This window comes from Vigna unguiculata, chromosome 11 (assembly GCF_004118075.2).
Source record: "Vigna unguiculata cultivar IT97K-499-35 chromosome 11, ASM411807v1, whole genome shotgun sequence".
Classification (NCBI taxonomy): Eukaryota; Viridiplantae; Streptophyta; class Magnoliopsida; order Fabales; family Fabaceae; genus Vigna; species Vigna unguiculata.
In genome coordinates, this window is record NC_040289.1 from 38,226,423 (window position 1) to 38,241,388 (window position 14,966).

The window sequence follows — 14,966 nt, forward strand, 5'->3', positions numbered from 1 at the left end:
TTATAATACGCAAGAGAGATAATCTTATATAAATAAATACCAAGTACCAAATACGTGTATTTGAAGATTTAAAAAAAAAAAAGATTACTAGAATTGTGTTAGCATTTTCTAGAGGTGTGATGGAATGTTATGGAAATACGTATGATAATTGAAGAAAAAGTGGAGAAAAGAGCAGAGAAAGGAAAAGACACGAAGAGCATATATAAAAGAGAAGGGTGTGGTAACAGAGGATGTTGTTCGGAAAAAAAAAGGTCCTTTAAATGAGAAATGTACACTAAACATGTTAGGGTATGGGCAACCAACTGAGAAGCATTATTGTCCTAGCCACTATGTTAGGTTAGGGTTCATGCAAGACATTTTAGATCCACCATTTTAGGTTTTACTTTCGGTTTGTCTAAGGAAACAAACACACCAACATATTACTGTTACTGTTGCGATAGTTTAATGGTAAAGAGGTAAAGTGAGAAGCAACACTGAAGAAGCGAGAAAGGTGACGAGAAAAACTGTAATTAAAAGGTGGAACTTTGGTTTAAAGTTGTTTGGTCAAGTTATTGGAAAAAGATACACATGTTTTTGGGAGAGAGGGAGATGGGTGTGCCCATGTTGTGAGGGTACAACATCCACGTGCAAGGAACCAACCAGAGAATCTAAGGACATTGGAGTTAAGTTAATTCAAACCTCAGAACTTTGAAATCCCCAAAAATATGCAGAACTGAAAAACATGGTCTTCCACATGTTCTTTTCTTACCCATGTTTGACACCAAAGAGTCGGAAGAATAAATTCTTTGGAAATCGATCAGAAATAATGCAACTTTTTAATATATAAATTTAATATATAAATGACTATAAAATTTATTTTGTGAATTGATTTTGTAAGTTTGAGTTAAATTTAAAATTTATTTTTTAATATAATATTATATTATAAATTAGAGTATATATTAGTGAAAATTTCGACCAATTATATTATATTATCAAAAAATTTGTTGTTTGTCATACATCCGCTATTTTTTAGGTGGGAATAGCACATAGCTTAGTTTTACCATATACTATAAAATCTTTTAAGAAGATATATTAGAAATATTTATTGCTGAGGTATGAATTGTTCTTATATCACTATTGTAAGTTTTTATTTACATATATAAAAAACAATTATCGAAGGAAATTAATCGCTGAAAATTTCTTAAATATGATCGATAAGGTTTATATCTTAAAAAAGAATATATATATATATATATATATATATATATATATATATATATATATATATATATATATATATATATATATATATATAATCTTTTTGTTTTTCAACCTTAACATAGGGTCAACTATATTTATTTTAAGTATTCTTGATTTTAAAACTTAAGAATTTATTTTGTGTCTAAAAGACATTTCTGAAAGTTAAGAGAGAAATATATATTTCATTTATCCATTTCTAATATATATATATATATATATATATATATTATTGACATTCTCTTTGTTAAACTAAAATAAAATAAAAAATCAAGCCGTGGACTATAACATTCTGGATATCGGGCAAAGTATTCAAAATTTTACATATATTTTTTTTGTGATCCTTTAATTATAAAAACAACCTTCTAAGACAAATTTATGTTACAGTGATAAATCCTTAATAATATTTAATCTTTACATGGTATTATCATAGAACATTTTTCCTTCTAAAAAATAATAGCAAATTTTGGACAAAATCACACCTGGCATTTTTTTTCTCAAAATTCTTCATTTTCAATCTTCAATATTTTGTTAAGAGAAGTGCGATTTTTCCCACTTAAGAGTATACCCGACCCATTAATTAATTGTTTTTGTTTTTTTAATATCAAGTTCTGTACAACAAAATTATCAAGTGCTTAATTTACACAAAAAAAAAATATATTTATTGTTTCAACTTTTCATGCATTAATGCACGTGTAAAAATGTTGAGCTTTAGGTAGAGAATTTTTTATTCCCCACATTGTATTTTGGCCATTATATATTATATTATTAGTTTTTCTTTCTTTTGAAAAAGAGAAAGAGTTTGATGCAACAATAATATAGTAAAAGCTGCTTACTCCTGGAAATTGTAGTTAATAATCCTAAGAAACAAAAAAGTTGGCACGACATGTTCTGGTTATGGCGTCCTTTTTGTTCAAACATATGATAAATTTTTATCACACACACTTACATATCAATATATAATACTTCTTCTTGCTCTTTTTTCTTTGGGTGGGGAGCACATTCTTTTTTTTTTCATATTGCTTCAAACATAGAAGAAGATCACACTTTTGCAAGGAAAATGTAACAATATTCAATTATATTATAATTTTCATAAAAAAAAGAAGTTAAATATGTTGTTTATACTGTTTCACATATTTTTTTTAATGTTAAGTCAATTATATTGCATCTCACGATTGTATGCAAGGAAAAGGTAACAATATTCAATTCTATTCAATTATATTATGTTGCATCTCACGATTGTATTTAAGTTGTTTATACTGTTTGACACATTTTTATTTAATGTTAAGTCAAATACTATTATGAAATACGCTTGAAATGTCAAATAAACATAACAAAATTTGATTAAAATGACTAAATTTACGTATTTTGAAATATGAAAGACTAAATTGCTCCAAAATTTCAAAATAGACTAATTCCAAAATTTACTAAAAGTTAAGGAGTCGAAAACATATTTTAAAAAAAATTATCTGATAAAGATCACATCCATATCCTTTTTTTTTTTCAAATAACATCAAAATTTAAAATTAATTTTGAATAATGCTTCGTTAATTAATCCAGGTAACACTTGTTTTTCTGTCAGAATTTTTATGGTATTGTGGATAGTCGTAAGACACTCTAATACGCAAAAAAAGAAAAAAAAAATATAAAGAAAGAGTGCGAAATGATGGAGAAAAATGTTCACAAACACAACAACTGTATATGAAATTGATTTGTTTTCAGTGATTTCATGGTGAGTCTCGTGTAAACATCGAATTAATTTACGTATGAAATTGAAAATGGTATGAAGATCATTTTTAAAAAGATGCAAATGCAAATACCAATTAAATCAGAACTCTCTGAGACGTGTTACGATCATATGCTTTAATAATTTATTTTTCTAAAGTTAGTTTCTTATTTTTGTAGTCATTATATTATGATAAACTTTTCGACGATTATTTTGTACATAAAACTTTTGAATTTATTTTCTATTTAAATATTCATGAACTAAAAAGTTTTTGAAATGGAAAATTATTTGAGTCTTAATAAATCTAGAAGAATTTTATAACCTGTAATATATACTACATGAGTGAAGATGAAGTAATTGAACTAATTTAACATTTATTTATTTTCTTAGTTATAGTATATGTCAACGAGTAATTGGATTAGAATTTAAATTAAGAACAACTATAAGTATAACATAAGTATCATTTTGGTTATATATTTGTATTAAATTTTATTGATATTACACAAGTATAATTATACAATTAGGATATATATATATATATATATATATATATATATATATATATATATATATATATATATATATTATTTAGATTCATTTAAAAAAATATTTAAATTCACTTTTACTGACTTAATTTAGATTTGTATATTATAAATTTTAGGATTAAATATGTTTTTTGTCTTTTAACTTTCAGTGAATTATGAAATTAGTTATATTTTGAAACTTTGGACTAATTTAGTCATCATTCTTTCGAAATACGTGAATTTAGTTTATTTAATCTAATTTTTTAAATTTATTTGACATTTTAAGCGTGTTTCATAATAATTTGACTTAACATTAAAGCAAAAACGTGTCAAACAGTATAAACAACTCATATACAATGTTGAAATGCATACGAAATATCAAATAAACCTAACAAAGTTTGATTAAAATGATTAAATCCACGTATTTCGAATGAAAAAGACTAAATTGGTCCAAAATTTTAAAATAGACTAATTATAAAATTCACTGAAAGTTAAGAAAAAAAAAATATTTAACCTTAAATTTTATCTTATTACTTAAAATTTGTAGTCATAAATTTATTTTATCGTTAATTAATACCAAATGTCTACCCAAATATGATATAGTGTGAATGAAATCTAGACTCGAACCTCTCTAAATTTAGTTGGCGTATCTTTTCACACAATAATGTTTACAACTTATATTCCACAAAAGCTTTTTTATACATATCATCATTGAATTTAAAATCAAATACACATCTCTCCCATTTGGATTGGCACATGTAATAGTGTTTGTGACTGAGCAGGTCTAGACCCACACACTCACTTCATTCCTTGAACCTGTTCTTACTTATTGGATTTTTGTGAAGAGGACAAATTTAAATTAGTTTAATAATTTATGAAAACTCAAAAAAGAAGAGGATAATTCAAAAGTTTTTACAAAGAAAAAAAAGGATAACAAGAAAAGTTTGCAGATCTAAAATAAATGATTCAATAATAAAATTTAGATGTGGTTATTCTGTCAACAACTTTAGGGATCATTTTATGAAAAATTTACATGTAAATTGTTATACCTTTAATTTATATTTTTATTGTGAATAATGATTTTAGTGAAAATACTGTTTAAAAAAACAAACTACACTGTATTTCTAGAGTCTAAATTCTCTATTATTTTTATGATGTTCTCTATTAAACATTAAAAATAATTTATATTAATATTTTAAAACGTTAAAATTAGCGACAGTCAAAGTATAACAGAAGAACACTACACAAAAATCAATCAGAAAATTTAAATTCGTATTTTTATAAAAAGAAAGAAAAAATATTAAATAACTAAAACCACATGTCAATCACATTAAATGTTAAAATTGTTTTGATTATGTTCAAATAATAGTAATTATTTAGAAAAAAAAAAATTTATTTTACTGCGCATTGGACAAAAAGAATCGGGTAGGTAACATGGCTAAATGGCTCCAATTTGATTTTTAATGATTAAAGAAAAGAGGCTCTAGTTTCAACAAGATTCCAACATCTGTGCACTCCTCCGTCTTAAATATTGAAAGAAAACAAAACACAATAATTAAGAGATTTTTTTAAAGAATTTCGTATCGCTATCTTTGTCTTTGAATGCTCACATTTTTCTTCAAAAAAGACAAAAAACATTGTAAGGAGTCGACTATGGAGTTGTCAATGTTTTAGTCACAGATGATAGATAATTAAAAACTGTGTACGCAACTTCCCTTGATTAAAATAATGTTGTTTTGGAGAGTAACCATTAAAGATTGTTGATTGTTGTCAACCTTCAATACTTTGGAAACAGACAAGACCAGCACCCCCATTCAAGCATGTCTTTCAAATCACAATTTGGCCATTCTAGGACTTTCAATGCCCTAATAAAACAAAATTAATTACACATGCAAACCAACATTAATTAATTAACTTTCTAACCTCTTTATCTCATTTTTTCATTTTGTTCTCTCCAAGTATAGAACAACTTGTCCTCCGGATTTTCTGTGATTGGAATGGATGAATTGTTCAATTATTGAAAAACTATACGAGTAGGAGTAATGGTAAACTTGCAAGTGACATCAATTGTTCCGTGACTTTAGTTTTTTGTCTAGTGGTAAACACTCGATCTTAACCATATAGTCATTAGTTAGGGTACAACTCTTTTTATTTAAGAGTGTAACTGTTCAAGCGTCTGTGACCTGGTTTACTTGACCTCTGTTACAGGACAATTGATGTTACCTGCAACAATTTCCCCCTCAGCAATTGTTCTACTAAGAATCTCACTTGCAGTGTGACTTGGCCCACCATGGGACAATTGTGCAACCCGCAACAATCTTCCCCTTAACAATTGCCCACTAGAAACCGACGTACAATGTGTATATTTACGTCCACGACTACACCAAAAAGTATTTATTTTTGGTGTATCTCAAGTTTTATATAAGTCTCTTATATAGTAAAATAAGAACTCACATCTTACAATTCTAAGCGATGTGAGATTAAATCAAACACCATAATATTAACAAAACCTAGATGCAAAAAATCCACTATAGTAAAACAATTTATATGCAAGTAAACCTTTTACACAGTTAACCTAACATAACAAATTAGATTTTTATGAATGATATAACATGATCATCATGATAATCGTAACAAAAGTTGTTCTAAATAATCATAGTAGCATCTTAATCTTAATCGATATAAGTGTGTTTAACTTACTCTAAAATACCTAACTTATTTTTGAAAAATGCATCGCATTAAAATTTGAAGTTATTTTTAGATGGTGTAGGATTTCTAAACATTATTCTCAAACTTTAAAAATTTACATCAATATTTTATTTTGTTTGTTTTCAATTATTTTATTGTATAAAATTATAATTGCATTACAATATTTTAAAAAATAAAAATTTGAGAGATGGTTTTTTTTTTCCTGAATATGACTACATTTAATGCCATTAATAAAAAAAAAATTATTTGAAGTGAAATAAGTTGTATACAAAAATTAATACTAACCTAATAATAAATATGAGTTAACAAAAATGTGTTGTTAAAAACTCTCACATGGATAAGAGATAACACAAAATTAGAATATATAAATTCGTATAAGTTTCATCTAACAAATTAATTATATGAATTATATTAAACTTAAATTTCATTTCTTCAAATAAAATAAATGTGAAGTTTATTATAACGAAATTAGGTGTTAACTAAAAATTAGACGTAGTGTTTTTAAAGGGATGAACCGAAAACTTTATTGATATTAGAAATGTGTGGTCTAAAGTGATAAGTTATATTTTGATTTTCCTTACAAAGAATAACAGACCAACTTTATTGAAGCTAAGTATATATATTTGACTACAACATGAACACGAGATGAACCTAGACAGAATATGTACGTAGCAAGCATACAAAACCCTAAAAAAATGAGAAGGAATATGAGGAACAATTTCTGCAACTTGTAATAAAGAAGTGTGAAGAAAGGAATTGGTGTCAGTTGGAGTGAAAAAGCATGCTCAGGAGTTAGCCAAGAAGTCACATTTTGGCAACAAAGGTCGGTTAAAGTGCTGGAATCTAAAAAAATTAAAAACATCTGACAAAATGAAATCAAAGTGTTTATCTTTTTCAATTTTTTTATTTTTTATGTTATGATCAAGAATGGTAGCCTTAGGTTGAATATATCATGGCTGAGTGGCTGCCACACAATATAGCAGTAGCCATCACTGCAGAAAAGAAAGAACACAGTTCAATTTAATTTATCCACAATAGTTTAAAGCAGACATTCCACACAGTAATTTATCCACAAGAGGAAGATTTTTTATACTGTGCTTTGAAGAACCTGCATTTTCTTTGTTTTAGTTAATGATCCATAAAGTTGTCCAAAAAGAACCTTAAGATATATATATATATATATATATATATATATATATATATATATATATATATATATATATATATATATATATATATATATATATATATATATATATATATATATATATATATATAAAAGCTGTAAAAAATTGGATTTTCAATATACTTTCTCACGTCGAGATATATTTAATTTGTGTGTGAATCTAAAAATAAGTGATTGTGAACGGCTTAATAGTGTGTGAAACAGAATGTTTAAAAAATTTTGTTTGGATACCATGTTAAAAAATGAAGTTTAAACCTAACTCAATTCTATAAAATCGACTTTTAACATGAAATTTGTACCTCACTTATATATTATAAAATATCTTTATCGTTTATTGTGTGACTTCCAACATATATAAATAAAACTATATAAGAGATTAAGACACTGATTTCAACGTGAAATCTAAAAACAATGAATTTATAAGTTATTCTATACTTGTATATATATACTATTTATATTTTTCGTATTAACTTTCAAATTATTTTGAACTCCTTAAAGAAAGGACCCAGATAGTGTGTATTAGTTAAATTGGTATATTTTCGGTGAAGATAACAAGATTTGCAACGGAGGGTTGGCAACAAATTTGGAAGAATAATTCGAAACTTTCAGAAGAAACATGGAAGTGTATATATATATATATATTTATATATAATCTGGTGTTTGGAATTATCTGAAATTTGAATGTTGTGTTGAAGAATAAAATCTTATCCTGATATGTTCTACAGGGTGAGGATCAAGATATCTTTTTGTTCCTTTGATTAAGAACTCATGCATTGAAATGGAAAGAATAATTCTCAAAATGCAAAAGGAAAACAAAAAGAATGGTGGGCATGGAAATGAAAGCAGAGAGTTTCTTTTTAGGATGCTCCATGGTACTATATATGTATATGTTATTGTGTGGGATCAAAACAAGCTATAGATTGCTCTCTAAGGAACCAAAATAAACGAAAATGGAAACTATAAACATGAAAGTGCTTAGAAAATAACACTTGAATAGATCGATAAAGATAAAGCTTTCTCTATCACCAACTCAACCATCCAGCATTTGGGACCGTTCATAAAAAAAAAATTGAAAGCAAAGGAAGCACTATGGTGAAAAATACTAGTTATGTTATTTTGTCGAACACTTGGTGTACGTCTCTTATTAGTGCAGTTATTACTCCTCTGTAGAAGCGAAGACTTTGGGTGCAAATGTGGAGAAAAATGAGTGGTACAACAGATTGTTTGTTTTGGAGTAAAAACGTGTCACCAATTAGGTTCTCACACATGCAACATAAAAGTATCGGGTTTTCATAATTTGCTCCACTGTCAACGGCACATGAAAAGAAGACGTGACACTAAGACCCCATGTTCATGTTTTCAAAACTTTTCTCACACTAAAAGATAATACAAAACAACAATTGAAGAAAAAACATTAAAAAATATAGTTTATTAAGGTTTTATAGAATAAAAATGGAGAAGTCTTATAATATTGTTTGATAAAATATAAGTAAGAGAAAGGTAGAAGAGAAATATTTTATTAGAATTATGAAAATGAGAGTTTGTATCTTGTTTATTAGAAACTTGTTCAATATATAAGGAACAATATTCTATATTTATAAGAAAAAAATAAAATTTATTATCTATTATAACAATAATAAAAAATAATAAAATATGTAATATCTCTATTAATAAAATTAAAATTAGAAAATATATGATATTTTTATCAACTTATAAATCAAATAAATTTGTAAATGTTAGATCATAAAATTTCATATCATTGTAAAAGCTTTTTATGAAGTAAAAATAGATAAACTGATAAGACTACATAACATTTTATTTGTTTATTCCATTATTTATCTTATTATTTATTCTATATGTATGACTTTTTTTAATAAATACTATTTTTTTAAATAAAGTTATTTAAAAGTAGTTCTTTAAATTATAAATTCACATAAAAATTTGAATTTGAAGTATAATTTAAATAAAATTGTATAAAATATTAGTGTAAGTAAATATAATAAATATAGTTTTTCTAAAACATGAAGAAGTAGTAAAGTGTAAGTTTTAAAAAATTAACCTTTTTAAAAAAAAAATCACATATTTAAATAAAAAATAAATAATTCTTTAATAACTAATATTTTTCTCATTAATAACTTTATCTATATAAATTAATAGTTACAATAATATATAAATAAAATTTATTAATAATGATTAGTAGGTAGAAAGATTTCACATGTTCAATTATGACATAATTTCAATACATGTAAATCAATCCATCGTTCAAAAATATCCATTAAAAATATTCATTTGGTATTTATCCGTTCCGAATTTTACCCATTTGCATATACAAATAAAATATTTTATAATCCTTAGTTTTAGGTTTATTGTACGATTTATTTGTTTATCCTTATTTATTATATTTTTAACTTATTAATTTTTTTTTTGCTTTGATAGCATGTAAAAATGAAGACCTAGAGATATCAAGAATGATAGATGAGTGATGGTGTGAGGAAGAAAAATTAGTATGGAAGTTATATTATTATATGGATGTTTATAAGTTGAAGATATGAAAAGAGGAGACAAGGATGAGAAAATGTCCCACCATGGCTTCTTCTTTCTGGTTTTTATTGCATCTTAGGAAACTTTATTTATATCAAACAGATAAGAGCATGTGGCCAACCATGTCTAAGACTTTTTTTTTTTTTTCTATTGGGAACAATGCAACTATTTTATGCTACCTATAGTAGCTACACTCATCTACGATTTGTTAATTTCCTAAAGATGAGATCCACTATTCCCATAATATAAAATAAATAAGTTGAAGGATACAACAATTATTATAAATATGATGTATGATGTTTAGGTTAAGTGAAGATATGCATTTTTTTTAATGTGTAGTTACTTGTAACAATCAAAGTTCATTGAGGTATAAATAACTATTTAACAAATAATGAAGATAAAATATACAATATTATATAATTGTGTTATCGATAGTAAAGAAATTTACAATAAGATCATACAATTAAGATAAGATGACCTTGTAATCTATGTTTAAGATGATTTTCAATATATTGCACTATAATGAGTTAACTCGAGACAAATTATTAAAAAAAATCATGAAATATATATTTTTATAAATTTCATATCAATTAGTGATAAGGTCAATTTATAATATAAAAAATAGATGTAAAATTCACTTTATAAATTAGTTTAAAGTCCACTTTTTAAAATTATGGATTGAAACTTATTTTAGCAAAGTTCGACTAATGATAAAATCAATTTATAATATATAAAATGGGTGCAACTTTACAATACAATCTAATTTTTGTAGATTAATTTAAGCTTAAATTACATATCTAGAGATATTTTAAAAATATATTGAAACAGTAAAAAAGATAACAAATATATTTTACATAAAATTGTATCCTTAATAAACAAATTAAAAACTTATTAGAAAGAAACAAAATTATGGTAATCTAGACTCATGGGTCCATTAAGACTTTATAAATAAATTCACATTTTACATTTTACATATAGAACACATTAAATAACATTTAGTAATGATAAATTGACTTGAGTGTCAGTATTTTTTATTTTTTTTTCAAATACGTTCCTTTAAAAAGTCAAGCGTTCAACAAGAATATTTATCATTTTTTTTCTTATAGAAAGTTACAAGCATATTTTCTTTTTAGAAAAAAGATGAAAAATTGATGACAAAAATATTGTTATAGAGGAGAATTATATAATTAACAATAAGCTAAGAATTATTTTCACTAATAGTAAAGAAATTTTTTATATTGAGTATTTTTAATATTTTACATCAATTATTGTATAATTAATGTATATTTCGTCTATATAAAAAATAGTAGAGTTTATATATCGATTTAGCACGTAACATATGTATAGAATATGGTATTACATCACTTAGTATCAAAGTCATTGTAGATTTAAAATTTTAATTTATAGTAAAGTCTCATGAATTTCTATAATTCATAAACACACAACACTATAACTAAAAACATCTCATATTTTTTTCTATGGAAAAAAGTAAGAGTATGTTTGGTTTGAAATGTTATGATTTGTTTACTTTATTTTCTGTTTTAAAATATTTATTTAGGTAACAGTGAAACTAAATGGGATACTTTTTCCCGTGCATAATAAACATTTTAAAACGGAAAATTACCTATTGACAAAAAACAAATGAAATTGTATACAATCTCAAGAAAAAAAAATTATGAGCAGGCATATATATCAAATATAATTTTGAAATAATTATTGCAAAACTTAACTATCTTACCATACACTTTGAATGGCGATAAAAATTAGTATTATTATTATTAAATAAAAAATAAAAAAGTTTTTTTTTTAGTTAGTTTGATTTTGAAGTAAGTAACAATATATTTACTCGTGACTTTAGTGAAATAAAATCATGATATACTTTAAACTAAATTAAGAATAAATAGAGTATACTTTTTCTTCTATTCTCTTCGTAGTTAATTTTAAACACCCCAATTTTATTGCAGCTTTATCCTAATTATCTATAATAATATATAAAGAAGATTCATTCTTTTGTGTCCATATTTTATAATGCCAATTCTATTATTTACAATATAATTATTTATTAAATTTTTTAAAATTAACAGTTATTTTTACTTATTTTCTATAAAACTGTTTATCTTTTTTTCTTTTTTTTTTATTCATCAACAATTAATTTTTCTATTCATTTCACTTTATTTTTAATAAATATAAATTTATCTTATATATTAATTTAATAACATTACACTATTATCACTTTCTAACATATTATTATTCACATATAAAGTAATACGTAAACACAGACGTGATAACTCTATGTTTATCTAGTATATCATTATGACTTTTCATTTGTTTCACTTAATTAACAAGCTGGATTATATTAAAACTAATAGGGATTAATTATAATGTTTCACTTTTCTTACTCACGGTAAAGGGAAAAATTAAAAGCAATTTTTATAAAGTTTTTCTTTTTGAGTGGGTGCACATAGCGACCGCAATAAAATGGGATACAAATATGGAAATATTTGATTGAAGAATCTAAACCAAACTATGAATTGAGCATTAAGAAGGTTCTCTAAAAGAAGAAGAAAAACGACACTAGAAAAACATCCATTTTAAATTCATTATTTTAGAATTTTCTTGGATCGATTTTAAAATCAATTTTAAAAAACTATATTGTAAAAAAATGGATAGTTTTGCACTGCTTTTAAATTAATTTAGAGAGAATTTTTTATATTTGTTTTGAGAAAGGATTTTAAACAGATGGACTTCATTGTCATAGCTATTCCTTGTGAATAAAGTGACAATGACTTAAATAAGAATAAAAAGAAACTTTTAAATAAAGGTTTATTAAGAGTGGATGTGCAATAAAAAAAAATTACAAAGAGCATATTTCAAATAAACTAGATATAATACATTAGTTTCCTCTTAAATTGATTATTTGTATAAATGATTTAATATAAATATTATGTTCCTTTCAATCCTTTACGTCGTAAAATTATATTTAAATTAAATATTTTTTATATTTACTTAAAATTGTGTATAGCAAGCTTAAACTTGTGATTAATATGATATCAGAGTTTATTTTAATACAATTTATTAAATTATTTATTATTAAACCACTTATAAATATGCAGTCTCAAACACGAAAACGTGAAAGAGTGAGTTAATGATTTTATATTGACTATAACTAAAATAAAGATGAAAATAATTTTTATTTAAAATAAATTAATTTTATAAAATGTCTGAGACCTAATCTCATTTTGTAATAAAAATAATAATAAAAGTGAAGAAGAATAAATGATTATGTAATACTCAATCTAAAATGCTGAATAAAATCTACAGAATTAGCATTGTATTTTATGTTAAATAGGTTCTTATTAAAGATTCGCATTGTGTTGTGAAAGATACTTTTGGTAGAAGGGAAAGGGAAAAGCTTAGGGAGGGTAAAGGTTTAAATTAATTTTTATGGTGCGAATTGATTGAATGTGAAATGAGGTTGTACAAGTTTGTGTGGTAGTTAAATTAGAAAAGAAAAGGCTACATAACTTTGTAATGTAGTAGCGTCTCTTCTAGCTTCTACCAAGTTGTAGTGTCCAAAATATAGGTTGTTTCTTCTCTACACAAAAACCAAATATATAGGATATAGAACAATGATATTATTTTGACTATTAAATTTCGATAATTTTCTCTTACATAAGTAATTTTGAAATATTGAAAATGAAAAAATAAAAAATTACTTAAAACATGACATTTAAGATTGTAAGAAAAAATTATTAAAATTTAATAGTGAAAATTTTCCTATACATAAAGTTCTTATTATCAATTTTTTTTAGTGATAAAATTAGAAAAGATTTAAAAAAAATTGTGGATTTAGCTTTCCGTTTTAAAGATATAAAATTGAATTGTAAATTTTAAATTTTAAAAATAATGACAAAGAAGTAAAGAGCTTCTGAGTTTAACTCTACCTATTAAAAATATTAATAATTAATACTTTTTATTTTTTGTCTTCTAGAAATCATGTTAAAAAAGAATGCAATTGACGTACTATTATTATTAATCAAAGTTGATGAGCATTTTATTGAACGAAAAAGAAAAATGTTTTTGCTACCATTTTTTATTTTCTAAAAAATGGAAACGAAAAGATAATAGCTAAGTTGAGATGGTCCATTAGGTGATTTAGGTTTGGTGAATCGAGACCTTTGTTTGAGGAGAAAAGGTACAGTTACAAAAAATTAAAAAATAATAAAATTCAAAATCTTATCTTCAAGAGAATAAATGTGGCAAACAAAGTAATAGTTCATATTTAACACAATTACCCATCTTGTTCAACCAGTCCAATAATTGCAAATAAAAATAATTATATTTAGTTTGTTGAATATGAGTGATAGAGTAGGTTAATAATTTTTAATAAAGGTTGGGCTCCAATTCCAAATCTACTTCAAAAAGTAACTCAATTTAGGCAATTTCTTTCTGAATCTCCATAAGGCTTTTCATGCACTTTTATATAAAGAAACTATTATTTTATTATTATTTTATTATGTAACTTATAAATAAAAATGATTTTTAATTATATAATCTAAAAGCTTTTTAAATTATATAATCTTAAAGTTTTTGAATTATGTAATCCATAAAGCTTATTTTAAGAGAAGAAATACCTTTTAAGATTGCACAATTTAAAAAACAAAAAATATTTTTTAAATTAGACAATCTGAAAAAAAGTAAAATAGAAAGTTTTCTACATGAGGAGTATAGAAAGAAACTACCCTCATTTTACTCCTTCCAAAATTGAATGTAGGCCCAGTGGAGTGGAAGTGTAGTACTTCCCATTGTATTCGTATACTGCTCTTCATCTCTCTGATTTAAATCAAATAAATAATAGAGTTGGGTCTGTGTAAGACCGAAATGTCTGAATATATTCTCTAAAATATTCTATTATTCAAATCTCTTTTCTTATTGACGTAAAAATTAATTATAATAAATTAGAAGTTGTTAAGTCACAGTATACATATTTAGTGAATTTGACTCATTACTTTGCTGTTTTCAATGACTAATATTTTTTATGGAA